The following is a 17,149-nucleotide window of genomic DNA, read 5'->3' as shown; positions in this document are numbered from 1 at the left end:
ACTAATGGCAACAAGGATGGATAGGAAAAACTGCAACCTGAATCTTTCGCAGCAAACGTACTGATTTTAACAATTTTAAATCCAGTACCAGACACTGGGCTTGGATAGACTGGAATTGCTAGAGATGGGTCTTTTAAACTGAGAACTGTGTAGATGATGTGTGGGATTTTAGACAATAAAGATAGTAACAGCAATACTGTCACCTCCCAAAAATCCATAACTGACTTACTGATGCTCAAGTACCTTGGAGAGTTAGGACTGGAAACCTCTGATGCCACTGGTCTCCATGTGACAAGCTGGAGACGGCTTTGTGACAGTACATGTGGGTCTGGGAACATTGCAAGCATGAAATTCAAGGACTGCAGTTGAAAGGAACCATTGCAACAGTGTTGTAAAATACTAAAAAATTAAACAGACGTAAATTTGAGAGCACTGTTTTAATTTATAGTTTAAAGACATATATGAAAAAGAAGAAAAATCTTCTCATCAAATTCTCTAGGGATAGAGTTTCTCTTTGCTTCCCCTCCTCCCTCCCCTTATTTTGCTACACTTTTCAACCAGCAAACAATTGCTTAATGTTCCTAGTGTTCTCTGTTTCTCTGTGGAGGACTTTGCTGGTTCAGGCAATCTAGTAGGCTAGCTTGTTGAGATATCTCTACAGTATGAGTTTTACACCTGGGTGCTCATCAATCATCCTAAGAACCATTCTGCACTAGCTATGTCATAGAAATGTGAATTAAAATTGCTTCTGCAGTGCTAGAACACAGAGAAAAATCCCCATGGGCTTCAAGGAAAATGCCAGCCACTAAAAGGCCTGTAGGCCAGATTTTAAGTATTGTCCCACTAGGGGAAAGTCAATCTGGGGCTCAATTCTTAATTTAAAAAAAAAATCAGTTCATAAAATTAACAGCAAGCAGCTCTCATAAATTATAAGATACTCTACATAATTTATTTATAATTGTACTAAATGTTGAAGTTTAAGCTTTCCCTTTTTTAATTTTCCATTATTAACTATTTTGAGTCTGTGCTTATGTACCTGATATGTGCATCCCATAAGGACTGAAAATTTTCCAATATTGTGGATAGTTTAAAAACAATAAAATAAACTGTCAAGAAATTTTAATCTGTCCTGAAAAAAAGACAATTCTAATTATGTTAATTTAGAAAGCTATGTGATATAGCAGCCACTATAATAATTTCTAGAAGTCCCACCACATCAAAACTACAAGTAAATGTTCTGAGTGCGAATTAGAACTTCATCAGGAAAGACTAATTTATTCAATAACTTTTTTATAAAATGTATTAGATCTGTTTAAGTCACAAGGGTCAACGTAAACTGTTTCATTTATAATATAGTAGGCTTTAAATAGAGGCAAACAGAGGGTACCCAAGAGATTTAAGTTGAATGTTATTAAAATATATTATTAAATCAGAACAATTACCTTCTTTCACTGAGATCTGAGTTAAAACTTCCAGTTCTGACCTAATTAAGTGGTATTTCATGGCATGAATCCTGAAAAAGAAACTATATTGGTAAATTCACTGCTCGTATTAGAAATCTCGGGAGTTCTCATTAACTGAAAATTACAGTAGTGCAGTCATGAACACTTTTGTAGTCTACAGATGAAATAAGGTCCATGTGAAGCTGTCAACTACCATTTCTGCAATGCTGCCTAAAACAAAAAGGGCCCAGTTTGAAGCTCTTACTCACGCTGGTGAGTAGTTATTAACACAAGCCCTGCCACTGAAGAAACTAGGACTACTCATGTGAGTAGTTCGCCACTAGTGTGAGAGAATTGCACCACTGGGCTCCATAGGCACCGACTCCGTGGGTGCCTCGGGGCTGGAGCACCCAAGGGGAAAAATTAGTGGGTGCTCTGCACCCACCAGCAGCCAAGCTCCTTGCCCTACCTCCCCTCCACGTCTGCCTCCGCCTCCTCCCCTGAGCGTGCTACGTCCCCGCTCTTCCACCTACCTCCCAGCACTTGCTGCCGCCAAACAGCTGTAGCAAGCTCCAGAGGGAGGGGGAGGAGCGGGAACGTGGCACACTCAGGGGAAGAGGTGGGGCTGGGGCAGGGATTTGGGGAAGGAGTTGAATAGGGGCAGGGAGGGGGTGGAGTTGGGCCACAGACTTTGGGGAAGGAGTTGGAATGGGGGCGGGGCTGGGGGTAGAGCAGGGTCGAGCACCGACCGGCATCAGAAGAAGTTGGTGCCTCGCTCCAAATAACGTACTGATAAAAGCTGCGCATAGGTATCATAAGACAGAATTTGTTCCATTGACACGATATTTCTCACATAGTGTTGTATCTAAAGCTGACAACAGAAGTTGCATGTACATAGAGTATGCAGTAGAATCCTAATTGGCACACCCAACTGGTAACAGAGAGACACCAATTAGCAATTTCCTCAATTATCAAAAGCTTATAGGAACATACTGAACTGCTGTAGAGTTGGGCTTGTTTCCTGAAATGCAGACCTCCCTGCCTCCACTCCACCTTCTATATCAAATGATCCCCACATTAGCAGGCCCACACAGACCTAAATACAGCAGACATGGATTCTGCTGCACTGGGGGTGGGGCTTGATTCTGGTCCCCAGAAAGGGAAAAGGGCAAATTGGTCCATGACTAAATTCATTCACTGGGCATGACCCCTGAGAGGAGTGTTACTGGGCTGCATACTTACTGCTGAGGCTCATGTTCTGTGGTCTGATACTACATTGTAATACACCTCAGTTAGTTCAAGTTAAAATAAACAGAGTTCTCTTTACAGATTGTTTTCATTGAGCAACATTCCCTTTACTTCACAGAACTATTACTTGTCAGCAAAAACTGACTTCCAAAGATGTCAAACCCACACGTGATATTTTCTCAAATTCCTCTTTATTTTATAAAATGAAGAAATAGGAATCAATGTATAACCTATCATCTTATTCCTAAATATCTGGTTAGTTGTTGTACCCCAGTCTACCACCCATTGCAAAGAAATGTCCAGCTCCATCCTGAATTGATTGTCATTATTTCTATTGCTGCGTTTGGCTGCTTGTTTCATCTTCCCAGTAGTTTTTGCATAAATGGTATTCCACCAGGATGTATCAAATGCTAGTCTCTACCTCAGCATCTGTACATTACTCATACTGTTTGTCACGCTGTCTGGAGTGGCTCACAACCGTGAGTGCCAACCTCAAAAGCAGGGTGGACACCCCAAATTGGTGGTATGTTCTATCATTAGATTTCACCAATCCAGTAACAAATGTGAACTCCTGGATCACTGTAACAGTCTTACTATAGAGTCACAGCCAGTCCCCTTGGGCACTCCAATCTATCTTGCCACCTGCAAGCTGGACTTGGGGATAAATGGTCACTTACACCAAAAATCACAAAATATAGCCATATGAAAATATTTAGGTTGCTCCAGTCCCCAGATCAGTCAATTACCACAGACCAATTTGTACTTTAGATCTCACACCAAAGACCATGCTAGTAGCCAATCCTATATTAACATGGACTTATTAACAGGGACAAAGAAATGAGAGAGTTATTTACAGGTTACAGCATGCTCCATATATACACAAATGAGTTCAGTCTACAGTTCCAAGGGTGATAGAGGTGCAGTAATCTGTCAGCACTGACTGCCTTTTTAGGGCTAACCCAGGTGACCCTGGGGATCTCTCTGTTCTTTTGTTTCTTGACTCCAGCCCTTGTAAAAGTCCAAACAACAAAGGCAAGAAAAAATCTTCATCAGATATCTTTATAAAAAGAAAAGGAGTACTTGTGGCACCTTAGAGACTAACCAGTTTATTTGAGCATGAGCTTTCGTGAGCTACAGCTCACTTCATCGGATGCATAGCTACGCATATGCTATGCATCCGATGAAGTGAGCTGTAGCTCACGAAAGCTCATGCTCAAATAAACTGGTTAGTCTCTAAGGTGCCACAAGTACTCCTTTTCTTTTTACGAATACAGACTAACACGGCTGTTACTCTGAAAGATATCTTTATGTTCCTCTTACAGAATTCAAGCTGATGGGAAATGCTTTCTTACACACAGCACTTTCACCGGTGTAAGAGGGCCATTAAACCAAGCTTTGTGTTGTGATGTTCCACAATGGCCCATTTAGTCTTGATAGTTCTTAATGAGTGGGGGAATCACTTTTCCTGCCTAGGTTCACAAGTTAAGAGCAGGCATTTTTACAATTATAAAGCAAAACTTACATATTACCTTATAGCATGGGATACAGACATTACAACGTAGAAGCATTTTATAGAGTTTAAACACTGAACACTTTCTTAAAAGTTCAACACCTGCCTTGAACAATATTTAACATAGGGGTGAGCTGGTCTGGTTTCCAGCTATGAATTTGTGGTGCTCACCAGCTGATGCCTACAGCCCAGCCCTAGGGTCCTCACATGGAAAAAATTCCTGTTAACTTCAGGGAGTCCTTTCATAGCAGTAAGGACTACATAGTAAAGTCTGAAGTCTGGCTAATCATTAGTGCCTCTAAACACTAGAGGCATTTTGACTTGATCTTCACTGCACTCTTCCAGTCTCACCAATCCTCCTATATACACATTCAAAGCTTTATTCTCTGCCTCTTCCTCTCAAATTACTCCCTGGTCCTTATTCAGTGTTACTTTTCTCCATCTTGTAGTATTTAATTATATTATCACCCTTTGTTTTTTGTTCCAAAGTCTAGCATATGTTCATTGTCCAAAAGCAAAGTTTATCTATTTTGTGGAATTTATTGCTCTCCTGAAATTCTGACAAATTCTGACATTATGTCTACCATTTCACCCAATTTGCCGATGCAATCAAATAATTTAAGCAAATCTGTCATGCATGATGTACTTTTTATGAATCTGAGTTGAGCATTCCTACCTAAATTATGCATTTACAGATGCTTCTAATTTCTTCCCGCTGACTGAAAGTCAGAACTTGAAGGGGAAGCACTATAAAGAAAGCCCAGGATGTTGCAGGAAATAGGAGGACTTCACCAGACCATGATACTTAATGTTAATGTCACTATGAATCCATCAAAGGAATAACATAGCTTGAGAACTCTGAAAGGAATGGGAAATAATTTGAGGTAACCCTAAGGAAAGGAATTCCAGTTAAAGTTGGCTTTTAAAAAAATCTGATTGCTTTTTTTAATTTTCCCGAGGCACTTCAGCTACAGTGGTGGATGTGATATAAATGGACTAGGATTATTAATGATTTATAATTAACCCAATTAGCCTCAAAAAGTTCAACAATACCTACAGCATTCACAGAATTTATCAATACATACTAGCATTCTAAGAATATATAATTTAATCAGGCCCAAATAGTGGAGTTCAGTTATCTAAAGTAACCGTGTTTCATCAGTAGACATTTTTCTATTTGGCTATATATACTTGAGCACAATTACTAGCTTTTTAGTATTTCATGTTAAAACAGCTAATTTGCACACTTTTAATCTACCCCCTCATTCCACCTCCACCTGTATAAAACAGAATAATGCTATATGGCACTTGAGAGACTGGCATCTTTGCAACTTATCTTCAACAATCTTGAATCTACACATCCCCCCCCCCCCCAATCTCTCTTTATTGCTATTAATTTTGCTCACCTATTCAAAACATTCTTTATTGAGTACTGTCCTTTTTTGATGCAAAACAATCCAAATTTTCCTTTTTGAAGAATCTGATCATTCAAATGGCTACTTTGAACTGGCCAAGCTCAGCTTCTTCTTAATTTAAACCTCTCAAGAATCCTTCTCTAGGATCATATCAAATACGTGTCTCTGAAATTTAATGTTTTTATTTTTTTCCCTGTTAACTTTTATTTTCACCTAAACCAGGCTGTAGTCATGACTTCCTAGATCATCCCCTAATTTGGTATTTATTTAAACATAACCTACCTCATATATAATAAAAGCATGTATTCCTTTTTTGTAATTTGTTGCACTTGCTGTATTGCTCTAAAAGGCAATTCTGTACCATATCCACAAAATAACGTTAGTCTCATTTTCTCTATTTAATGTATTTCAGCCTATGCTTGGGTAGTAAAAATCTTATATTACTTGCCTTTTAACATGCATAATTTTATTCAGTAATTTCACACTTCAATAGTTTTTTGGAGGGGGTTACATTACTATTGATAGTTTACTCACTGAAACATCTCCAACTTCAGTCTTGGCTCCAAGATCTCAAAATAGAGCAATATAATATGTATTTTGTTAAGTTGCATAAATTAAAAGGTATATCCTTCTTAATATAACCTAACCTTCCTCTCACAAGGCCCAAGGTTACACAAAGAATATTCATATTCTTCCCTGCGTAATAATCAGAAGGATATTCTGCTCTACAGAGAGCTTTTTATCACCCAAACAGTTTATTGTGAAGGGTTTGGGTTTCTTAAATATATCTGAGATCCTGCTTTTATAGCACTATAATTGTCCCAATTAAACTTATAAATAACTCTTTAAGAGGTGAGAGAACATGAAACGAATCAAAAATACCAAATGTGCTTTAAAAAATCCATTAAATTGTTTTCAGAAGGAAAAGGTCTACCTGGTGTGACAGGGTCTACCAGGCATTTGCCGCCCCATGCTGGAGGCCCCATCACCTTGGCACACCCTGTCCTAACGTGTCCTGTTGGAAGGGAAAAGCAGTGAATTCAGACCCAGAGGGTTGCCTAGAGAGGTCTCCCAGGAACAGCTCCAGGCAGAACCAGTGAGAGTTAGCTCTTCTAGGCTCTGGCAGACCAGCAGCTGGTGGAGCAGCAATCTGAGCCAGATTTAACCAGATAAAAAGTGCTGTCTGCTTCTCTGCGAGGCTAGTTGTGACTGAAGGCTCTGCTTCCTGCCCTAACTCAAGTGTCCTGGCCTGGTCACAGGTCTTACCTTGACATTATTTGTGATTGAATCTCTATGAAGGACTAGTGTTTATATTATGCATTTTAACACCCAGGTGACTATTTTGAGTCCAGATTTAATTTGCTTTCTGTTAACCTCAGAAGACTGAGAACTGACCTGGCTGGAGGGCTAGGCCATGGAAGTGGCAAACCATTGCAGAACTAGGATACAAGGAGGTTGTTAGAGAGGAAGAAATTCTGCACTGCTGCTCCCTGACATGAGGAGGTGCTCTGGTAGAGAGTGCACACCATAACATCTGGAAATGAGAAACTCTCAAGCTAGCCACAGCCCTAAAAGGGAGGAGATTCCATGAAGTGGCAAACACCCACTGAGATTCAGCCAGGGCTCTCCTTCCTCTATTTTTAGCATCTTTTCCCTTTTACTTCTCCGTGTGAGCAGTATAAGCCAAGAGCCTGAACTATGCTCTTTTGGGAGGAAGACATTGTCTGTCCTTTTGGTACCTTATGTCAGTACACCAAAATATATCCCCCATTGCACATAACTGAGTATCACAACCCGCAGAGTTAAGATAAAATTGTAATATTAAGTGTATGCAGTAAGGACAAGTTATTTGTGCACACAAAATTATAGAAACCTGATCGAAATTAATTAAATTTACTGATCAGATGCTCCAGGTTAATATTGGCTTTACCCTTGTCAACTGCTCAAGCTGGAAACAAAAAAATTCCCTTAGGCCCCTTTGAAAATCTCAGCCACTGATCAAAATAATTAAAGTCAATGGGACTTGTGCTCCTAAACCACTTAAGTACTTTTTGAAAATCCCACCCTATGTGCCTAAAAGTTAGGTATCTAATTCCATTGTTAAGCATTTAAATAGCCTGGTTTTCAGAATGCAAAGCATCGTCCAAAACCATGGAGGACATTTGGAGGTGCAAGTGCTCAGCACCTCTGAATATTGGTCCATTTTATTAAGGTAATTTCCTAATTTCAGGTAAATAAGTTTGAAAATGTGGTCTAATATTGCTGGATCTGCAAAAGTGAAAAAATAATGTTTTTACAAGGCGAAAACTCTCTAGTCTTGTGGTTTTTTTGGTGGCTGCAATTAAAATAACCCTACGCTAGATTCAGATCTAAAGAAAATGTGAATAAACAACTAAATCCCTTTCTGGGACTCTGTATGTGTGATGTACTGAAGAGGTTTCCCACACAGGCAAGGTGATAGATGTGGGACTGTGGAAGGAGACAGCAAGTTTCACTTTCAAAGAGGGTCATTTTGAAGGCCTTTGTCATTATGTTGGCACACAGGAAAGAGGAAGAATGTATTTGCCAGTGGGAGATATGCTATTTCCAAGGTCACAAAACTTTGTGAAAAGTCTGCCTTTGCTACAAATAAATTGGAAGCAAAACAGTGAATTCTGCACTACTTTAGAGCGTGTGGGGGAGCTGAAAACCAGCCATCTATGGAGAAGAACACTTTCTGTTTAGAAAAAGAGAGCCAGCCTGGGTTCAGCTAGCCTTTCTGCCTTGGCATTTTCTAAGAGGCAAAAAGAGATCCAGGCAATCCATACCAGCCATCTGAATTGTAGATAAGTCTTAATGAATTAAATACAGAATGAAATAAAAACACATGCCACTAGTCACATAAAAGATGCAAAATGCTTCTAGCCAGACCTTGTACTTCATTCATACGTGCATTCAAAATGAACGATATTGGCTCCATATGAACTTTTGGTATTACCAACTATTTATAATACATATTCTGAAACAATATTTTAAGAAACAATACTTTATTAAAAAAACAATTAAAACTTTGTCCAAGTCAGCTATAAAGAAATGCTGAAGGCAAAGACTCCATGTATAAGAATATATTGCTTTTATTTTCAGGCTACCACAGTCAATAAATTTTACTGCTCAATATTGTACCAGGCAGGTGTCAAAAATGAATCGTGATCCTGCCAGCAGAAAAGATCGCCACTTCTTAACCAACACTGACTTTTTGACATAACTCTACTGTCAGAGACAAAAGATGATCCCTCTCCAAATAACTATCTTTAAACCAAATTTGTTCACTTCAAATGAGCCCAATATCATAAATATTTTATTTTTTTTTTAAAAATGAATTAATCCAAATCCCCAATGTTGTGAAGTTACTTTATCTTTGGAGAACACTGAACATAACAGACAAAAAGCTATCTTTTCTAAATAATGCAAGCACAGTTTCCTCTATCATAGTGGCAGTACCCAATCTTATTTGATAAGCGCACCAGTTACCAGATTAAGACCTCTACTCTGTTAGCAAATGCCCACTATTTCCCATTAAACTGGGTTCACTAATCCAAAGTGGAATATGAATTCTCAGTCTGACAAGTGCATGGTAGGGTTGTGCTGAGGTTTGTATTAAAGTGGTGGGGGAGCCTACAACACAGTATTCAGAGTAACAGCCATGTTAGTCTGTATTCGCAAAAAGAAAAGGAGTACTTGTGGCACCTTAGAGACTAACCTATTTATTTATTTATTTATTTATTTATAAATTGGTTAGTCTCTAAGGTGCCACAAGTACTCCTTTTCTTTTTACAACACAGTACTAGTTCAAAACTCTGATGTAACAGAACTCAGACCAATAATTAAGGTTTTCTATTTAGTGACATGCTGCAATGTACAGCATCTCCAAAAAAACAATAAAATTGTGAGACACTCCTATCAAAACAGCACTGTAGAGTTGCATTAACATGATACGTCATTGTATAAAGAGGTATTGTAAGACATATGATATGTGATAAACACCAGATAAAGTACTTTGCTACTGCCGAGTAGAAATAGTCTGAGCTTCTGTTGTGGAACCTCCCTGGCCACACACAGCCATCTTTTGGTTCTTGCCTGCTCTCTAGGCCAGGTTGACATGCAGATCCAGAGCCTAAACAATGTGGCCAACATTTGCAAATTTGGGTGCCTGCCATCAGGCACTTAGGATTTGATCCAAAGCCTACTAAAGTCAATGGGAGTCTTTTTATTGGGTTCAATGGACTTTAGATCAGACCACTAATCATTACTGAATCGTCTCAAGAATCAGCCTGTTTTCAGAGGTGATCTTACTGAAGTAATTGGGAACTGCTAAGTACCTCTGCAAATCTTCTTTTGGTGCCTAATTATGGATCTGCATAACTAACTGTAAGCACCCACATTTGTAATGATTGGCCTGTGAGTGTAATTCCTGACACTTGTTGGCATTGACAGGTTGTAAAATCCCTCCTCCCTTGTTCTATCACCATCCACCCCCAAAACAAAATGATTTTGGACAGCAAGAAATAACACTGAATTCAAGTACGGTGACATTAGTTTCCACCTCTGGTGGCCCTGCAATATTGTGACATATTCATTTTAAGAGAGCCAGTCCCCATTTGACCAGCAAGGTTTACAAAATGTTTCCAAACTCTAAAATTCTCTCATCCTCTGCAAGTAGGCTGTATTTAGAACCAAAACACAAATCGGGGCATGGTAGTGGAAAACTTCATCACGGGGGTGGCCCAGTTTGTTTTGCATGTGCTAGTTTTTGTCACACTCTTAATGTTCTTTTCAACTAGCTTTTTAGTGTTAATATTAATATCCAGAAAGTGTTACCCTGCATGTAATGAAATTATAATGAAAAATTACAGGAATATTTTCCTAAGTGTCTTGACACATACATTTTTAAACAATAACAGGGGACTTACAATTTTTTTGAACATTAAATTTGGGTCAAGTAAAGAAAAATTCTTCTGTGTTCGAAAAATCTGCTTTATAACTCATTTTCTCATCCACCATTATGACCCTCTCTGGGGTGTAGCGGCAAAAATGTAGATATAATTATGCAAACATGAGCAAATCCATAGTTCACTTTTCAGAAGTACTTTGTCTTCTTCATAACAAAAGAGATTCAAAATCTGGTTCTGTAAGCATTCTACTCCTGGGGAAAACAGTATTTCCAAAATTACTCTCAGCAGTTTCATCTCACAGCTATTCAACACATTACAATGTTCATATTTGGAGAATACCTAGGAAAAGCCATCTGGAACTTTGCAAATGTTGCAGATACTCCAATTATAAACTTAACCCTATTAATGCTTAGGTCTCAAACACAGTGTGTAAAGTTCTATAAGTCCTTAAAATCACAAATGAGCAATGTTTCTATGCTTGAAAGAACAGTACTCGTGAATATTATTATTTTCATGTGTCACTGTGAGATTCCATATTTAATATGTCTCTATTCTATATAAGTTGTGCTCAGTGTACAACTGAAAATGTATTTTTGGAGAGGTCACATGACCAGAGATGGCAGAAGGATGATATTTAATGCCAGAAATTTACCACCAGGATTCATTTAATCCCTACCATCTCCTGCAAAATAATAAAGGTAGAACATCTAATAAACCAGGGAAACAGTCCTAAAGGAAAAACAAAGGTGAAATTATTGAGCCAGCTCCTCAGCTGCTGTGAATTGTCATTGGAGCTACACCCATTCACTAGTTGAAAATCTGATGTGAGATTGCCTCCTCAAGTTCTGTCTAGGCCCCAAGAAAAGAGCAGAGAAGCCTGCAAGGGAAGTACTGAAGTTGTAACATAAAAATTCTTAAAGAAAATAGAAAGATTTGAGTTTCCTTACTGAGACTGTGGTATGGAAGACTTCTGAGAGAGAACTGCAGAGATGGAGCACCAACTAAGGGCATTGAAAAGAGAGACAAATCCTCCAGTATGGTGTGGCCAGTTTGTGCCACACTTTGGCGGATTCTGACTGAAGAATGCAAGGGATATTCTCCAGTGGCACAGAGGATATGGCCAGAGGTAAGATGACATGATTGGGATACATATACTCCACACTGTTTGGCCCTTTTGCACCATTAGCATCCAGTCAGACAGGTTAGCAAAGATTGCTATAACTTACCCCAGGGGACCAGTGCTTCATAGTTATCTCTGATTGGGAGGATACAAAGTAAAAGAGACAGGTATTCCCTGATGTCCTTCTAATGACTGAGTTTGTCTACAAAATATACATTCTTCTCTGCTTTTATGTCTCCTCCGCTGACCTTTGTTCCTTGTCAACCTTTGTTTTCTTCTTTCTTTTGCTCTCCACTGACTAACAGCTGATTTTAATAATGGTTCTCTTTCTCTCCGGCATGGGAGATCATATCAGAGAATTAAAGGAAATAATGTGACCAACTTTTTGGTTTTAACAGTTCTCTTCCTAATTCTATCACATAATGGAAACTATTAGTACTTAAAAAATAAAACAGATAACCTGGATAAATAAAACTGAATGATAGGGTGAGGATAATTGATGCTACCTTATGAGAAGCTGCCAAAGCAGTATTTCAAGGGAGATGGCATGGCATGACTGGTAACTTTTAAAAGAAAAAGCAGATGAAAAGAATTACTTTCTTTTTAAAAGTGTAAAGATTGGAAACTCATCATAAACATACAGGAAATCAAAAGCAATACAAAGCACTTATAAATGTAAGGGAGAACAACATTTTTTATTGAATGAATAGGCTGAGTGGCAAATAAAATTTGGGGTAAAAATGCAAAACCCCAACCCTTTTATGTAAAGGGACACAAAACTGATAAAGTATTGGCTTATGTATCTGGGAGAAGAGTTAAAAAAAAAAAAAAGCATTTTGTCAAATAAAACTGAAACGAGCATGATAAGATATACTAGAGCTACTGAATCTGTATTTCAGAGTTTCTATAAATCTCAATATGCAAACTCTACAGACCAGATATAACAGTATTTTAAAACTGTAAAACAGCAGGTATATATCAAAAGATGATGCTATTAGATTAGAGGATCCAATATCTTGATCAGAGATTGAAAGGGCAGTAAACAGTTTAATGCTGGAGAAAACCCAGGATCAGGTGGCCCTACAGCAAAATTCTTTACAACTTTCAGGCAAGAATGCATTCCCATATTAAGTCAAAAATAAATTAAAAAGATAATCTCCTGAAAATTATGCAGCAAAATACCATCACACTGATTCACAAGGAGAGCAAACACAGATGATTGTGGATCCTACTGACTGATTTTTCTTTTAAATATAGATATTAACATTTATACTAAAATATCAACAATAAGAATGGATCAAACAATGATGCATAAATATCAAACGGGCTTTGTTCCCAGAAGGAAATTTTTGGACAATACACATTGAATTGTATCCACTAAGTCTAGTCAAAGAAACAGGGGCTTGCCTTGTAATCTCTTAATGAAAAGGAGGTCTTTGACAGGGTTGAGTGGCTGCATCTAGTGGTGTCTTGAGCAACTTAGATTTTGTTTCAGACACAGAAAACAAGTAAATTCTTAACCCGCTAAGAGCTAGTGTTCTGGTATATGGTCCCCTCACTAAAAAAAAAAAAAAACCTTAAAAAAGGAATAACGCAAGGATGTCTGTTGTCACCACTGATAGCTCTTACATTACAGCCACTATTCAGAAAAAAAAATTGTGCTAATATGAATATCCTGCAGATTGAAGACTGAAAGCTTAGAGCCAAAAACATATCATTTTAAAATGGCTACTATTGAATCTTATGCAAACTTTATCTGCGTACCTACATTTCTCCTCTAGCTAGCTTTTAGCAGAATTTTATAAAGTATTATAAAGTTTATAAAGTAAATATCTGAAAATTAGTTATTGCCTATAGTGATAGAGCAAGAAACTATAGGAAATTTAAAACTTTGTGCTGATTTTCCTGGGCCTTTAAAATACCAGTGTACTTAGTGTATATATATAAATTATACAGTTGACTCATTTTATAAGGATAGATTTCTTCTTTTTCTGCAAAAATTCCAAGAAGAAGCCAGAGCCTAAACTCTGCAATTTGGTTAGGTAAATGACATGATATATATATTACACACACAGATAAACTATGTTACACAAACATTAATAAGACTGCAAAGTCAAGAACTCAGCATTAGGATATGCCACAATTAAGTTTGCTTGTGAAAGATCTTTGCCAATGACTTTCACAGATATTTGCTAACAGTAGCGAAACGGTGTGACTCAGGAATCTCAGGTTACACTTCAGGCTGTGGCAGATAGTAGGCACAAGCTCTCTACATCTTGTCTGTGCTGTAGTCTTTTCTCTTCCCTAGCCCTGGCTCATTATCCCCAGAGGTGAAAGTAAGCCGGTACGGCGTACCGGTAAGAAAGTGGCCACCGGTACACAGCTGACGTTAAAGCACTGCCATGGCAGCGTTTTAAGCACCGTACCGGCAGGGCCGCTGACGGGGATGCGGGCAAGGGCAAAAGGGGCAGCTGCCCTGGGGCCCAGCGATTTAAAAGGGCCCAGGGTTCCCAGCAGCGGCTGGAGTCCTGGGCCCTTTAAATCACTGCTGGAGCCCCAGGGCTCCCGGTCACTGCTTCCCCGGGACTCTGACAGCGATTTAAAGGGCCTGGGGCTCCGGCGGTGATTTAAAGGGCCTGGGGCCTTAAAGGGCAGCGGCCTTAAAGGGCTTTAAAGGGCAGCTGGGAGTCCTGGGGTTCCGGTGGCGATTTAAAGGGCCCAGGGCTCCTGGCCACTGCCACCACAACCGCAGTAGTGGCCAGAGCCCCGGGCCCTTTAAACCGCCACTGGAGCCCTGGACAGTGTGGGCCAGGCCACGTTGAAGGGCTGGCTGGGGGAGTCTGCCCCAACCAGACTCCCTCACCCATGCTGCCAGAGACTCCACCCCTTCTGGGGGCTCACAGTCACCACCCCCCACCTTGCCCAGGACCCTGGCTGCCCTTTGTACCGGAAGTCCTTTAAGTTACTTTCACCCCTGATTATCCCAGTGCCATTTTTCGTCAACCACTCAATCTTCGCTTTTTAGACTTCTCATCTCAGTCACAGTCTTGTTACCAAGAAAGTCCTAGTCTCACCATTCTGGATTCCCTGTTCGTTCTCATCTCAGTGTCCTTGCCCAGCTAGTCCCAGTTCCTATCCTGGCTCCTTGTCCCTAGTCTTCTTGCCCAGTCAGTCGCAGTCGCAGCCACTCCCAACTCCTCATCTGATCTGTATCTCATCCCACCCACTGTCCTCCAGTCACTCCCCATCCCCCACACATGTTACCAGTCCTCACTGGTTCCCAGTTCTACCAGCCCTGTCTATAATGAACGAACTGGCTGCCTCTTGTCTTTCACCCTTTTTATCTGCTCCCAATAAAAATTCTCAGAGTTTTCTTTGTTAGAGAAGACTGGTACTAACAATTATTTTTTATTACTTTAACTTTATAATGACAAAAATAGTAGGATATTATAGTTACGTCTTTGAGAATGGAGAATTTACTACAATGAATAATGTTACAAAGGGATGCTAAGGCCTTTTTTTTTTTATTTCTATTTCCACTTTTGTTGTCTTTCCACAGAAATATATAGTAAAATAAATCACTCATGAAATAAATGTAGGAGATTCAACCAACTGAGAATCTGGCCCTTTATTTCTAGCACACTGCTCCCTATTGTGAGAGGCTGAAAGTCTGAGTTTCCCTCTCTCGATTCAGCAAGGTATTTAAGCATGTTAATAGTCTCATTTAAGTTACTAGGACTCCTCACATACGTAACGTTAAGCGAGCAAAGTTGAAAAAGAGACGGGGACAGACAGACAATTTAAACAGAAATTAGACTAATTTTAATTCAGTATTTTTGGAAGAGCAAAAAATTTGTGAGTGGGTATCAGTGGAGTACAGTGGGGAATTATTCAACTATGTCTCTTTCATAGTGTAGAGTACTAATTTAGGGTATTATGGGATATGATATTTTATTTAATTTCTTAGTATCTAATTTTATTTTGATTCAGATTTATTTAATCTCTGTTTGAGAAGTACAGAATGGGTGTTGTGAGAAAAGGAAAAATTTGAAGTCCAAGGTTAATGTACAAAATGAATATATACTGAAAGTATTTGGTTTGATTTCCATAAGATGAATGGATATGAGGTAAATAAAAGACATCTATTCTTATTGTCATCCCTGAAAACTCTGCCTCCAATATACGAATCGGGTTCTTTCTTTCACACTCATTATTACGAATAACAAAAAAGGTTCTTTAGGCAAGATTAAGCGCTCAGTGACAATCTGTGGAAATCCCATTGTTTTCAATGCATTGAACAGGTATGGCTGGTTAATATTTATTAAATCAGTTGATGCATGAAAATGAATTGATTCCAGTTCCTTCTCTGTTGGTTGATTGGGCTTTGCAGGGCTAATAGGAGTAAAAAGCCTTAAAAATGTATCTTTGTCACTGAAATCAGCAGATAGGGCTGATAACATACAGAGACCTCATTGTGAGTGAGAAAATGCCACTTTTGCATAATCGCTTTAAAGAGCAGAATCACACTTAAATGCCATACTTTGCCCTTCTGAGTTTAAACTACTGGACTATACTGGGGAAGGGAGGGAGAGTGTGGAGCAGCTCTGACCTGTTGGCCTTTGGGAAAGGAGCTCAAGCAGCAGTATTCCTCCTTAGCTACTCAGTACAGGGTTGAAGGTGGGAGAGGGAAAGGGAGTGTGCAGGCTGCAAATCCCACCTGTCATAAATATGGAGTAGGTAGTCCGTGGGCCTGCCTCCTGCAAACCCCTCTTGATGTCTGTGCCTCCTTTGAGGTGAGCTGCTCCTGTGGGAGCATACAGAAGAAGAAGTCCCTGCACTTCTCGAAGCATAGAGACTGCAATAGTGACCCCTGCATTTGCTTCAGGAACATGGGGCCCCCATGCACTCTACCCTATTGCACACCCATACCAAAGCCAGAGACAATGTAGTCCAGAAAATGCAAAAAGGCAATATCAAAACTAAATATTTGGGGGAAATATTTTCAAATATTCTATAACTTTCCCAGGAGAAATGGCTATTGGCACTATTACTACACTTTCAATCAAAAATGATACAATAAATATACTGGTTTGAAAACAATTAACTACATTTTTAATTTAATTTCTTTCCCCAAAACAACATGTGCTGCCAAACTGAGGCTCTGGAGATTAAAGTACTGCAGGAGGCTGTCTTGTTCAGCTATAATGAATGTTCACCCTTCCTGCCTTTACTTTCACTGTCCTCAGACACACACGAGTTTTGTTCAATTTATAAACTTCAAGATTGAAAAGGTCAGTCTCATATGAGCATGGCATAATGTGAACTGGTGTGACTAACAAGGCCCATTGCCTAGAGGGGAGCAAGCAACACTGTTTACAGCTGATGATGATCTGGATGAGAATCCTCCTCTGTCTGACCCTATCTGCTGACTGCCAGTCATTCTCACTGCAAAGAATGCTTTGCAATGTCAGACTGTCAGTATC

The 17,149-nt window shown here is 39.3% G+C and overlaps 1 protein-coding gene across 3 annotated transcripts in view; it reads right to left on the bottom strand.

Moving 5' to 3' along the window:
* The window catches only part of B3GALT1 (beta-1,3-galactosyltransferase 1), a 344,307-nt gene that overhangs the window by 282,148 nt on the left and 45,010 nt on the right, over positions 1 to 17,149 (bottom strand). The gene's annotated exons all lie outside the window — the stretch shown is intronic.

This window comes from Chelonia mydas, chromosome 11, assembly GCF_015237465.2.
Source record: "Chelonia mydas isolate rCheMyd1 chromosome 11, rCheMyd1.pri.v2, whole genome shotgun sequence".
NCBI lineage: Eukaryota > Metazoa > Chordata > Testudines > Cheloniidae > Chelonia > Chelonia mydas.
Note: the sequence above shows the minus strand (reverse complement) of the source record. Positions and strands in the feature narration are given on the sequence as shown.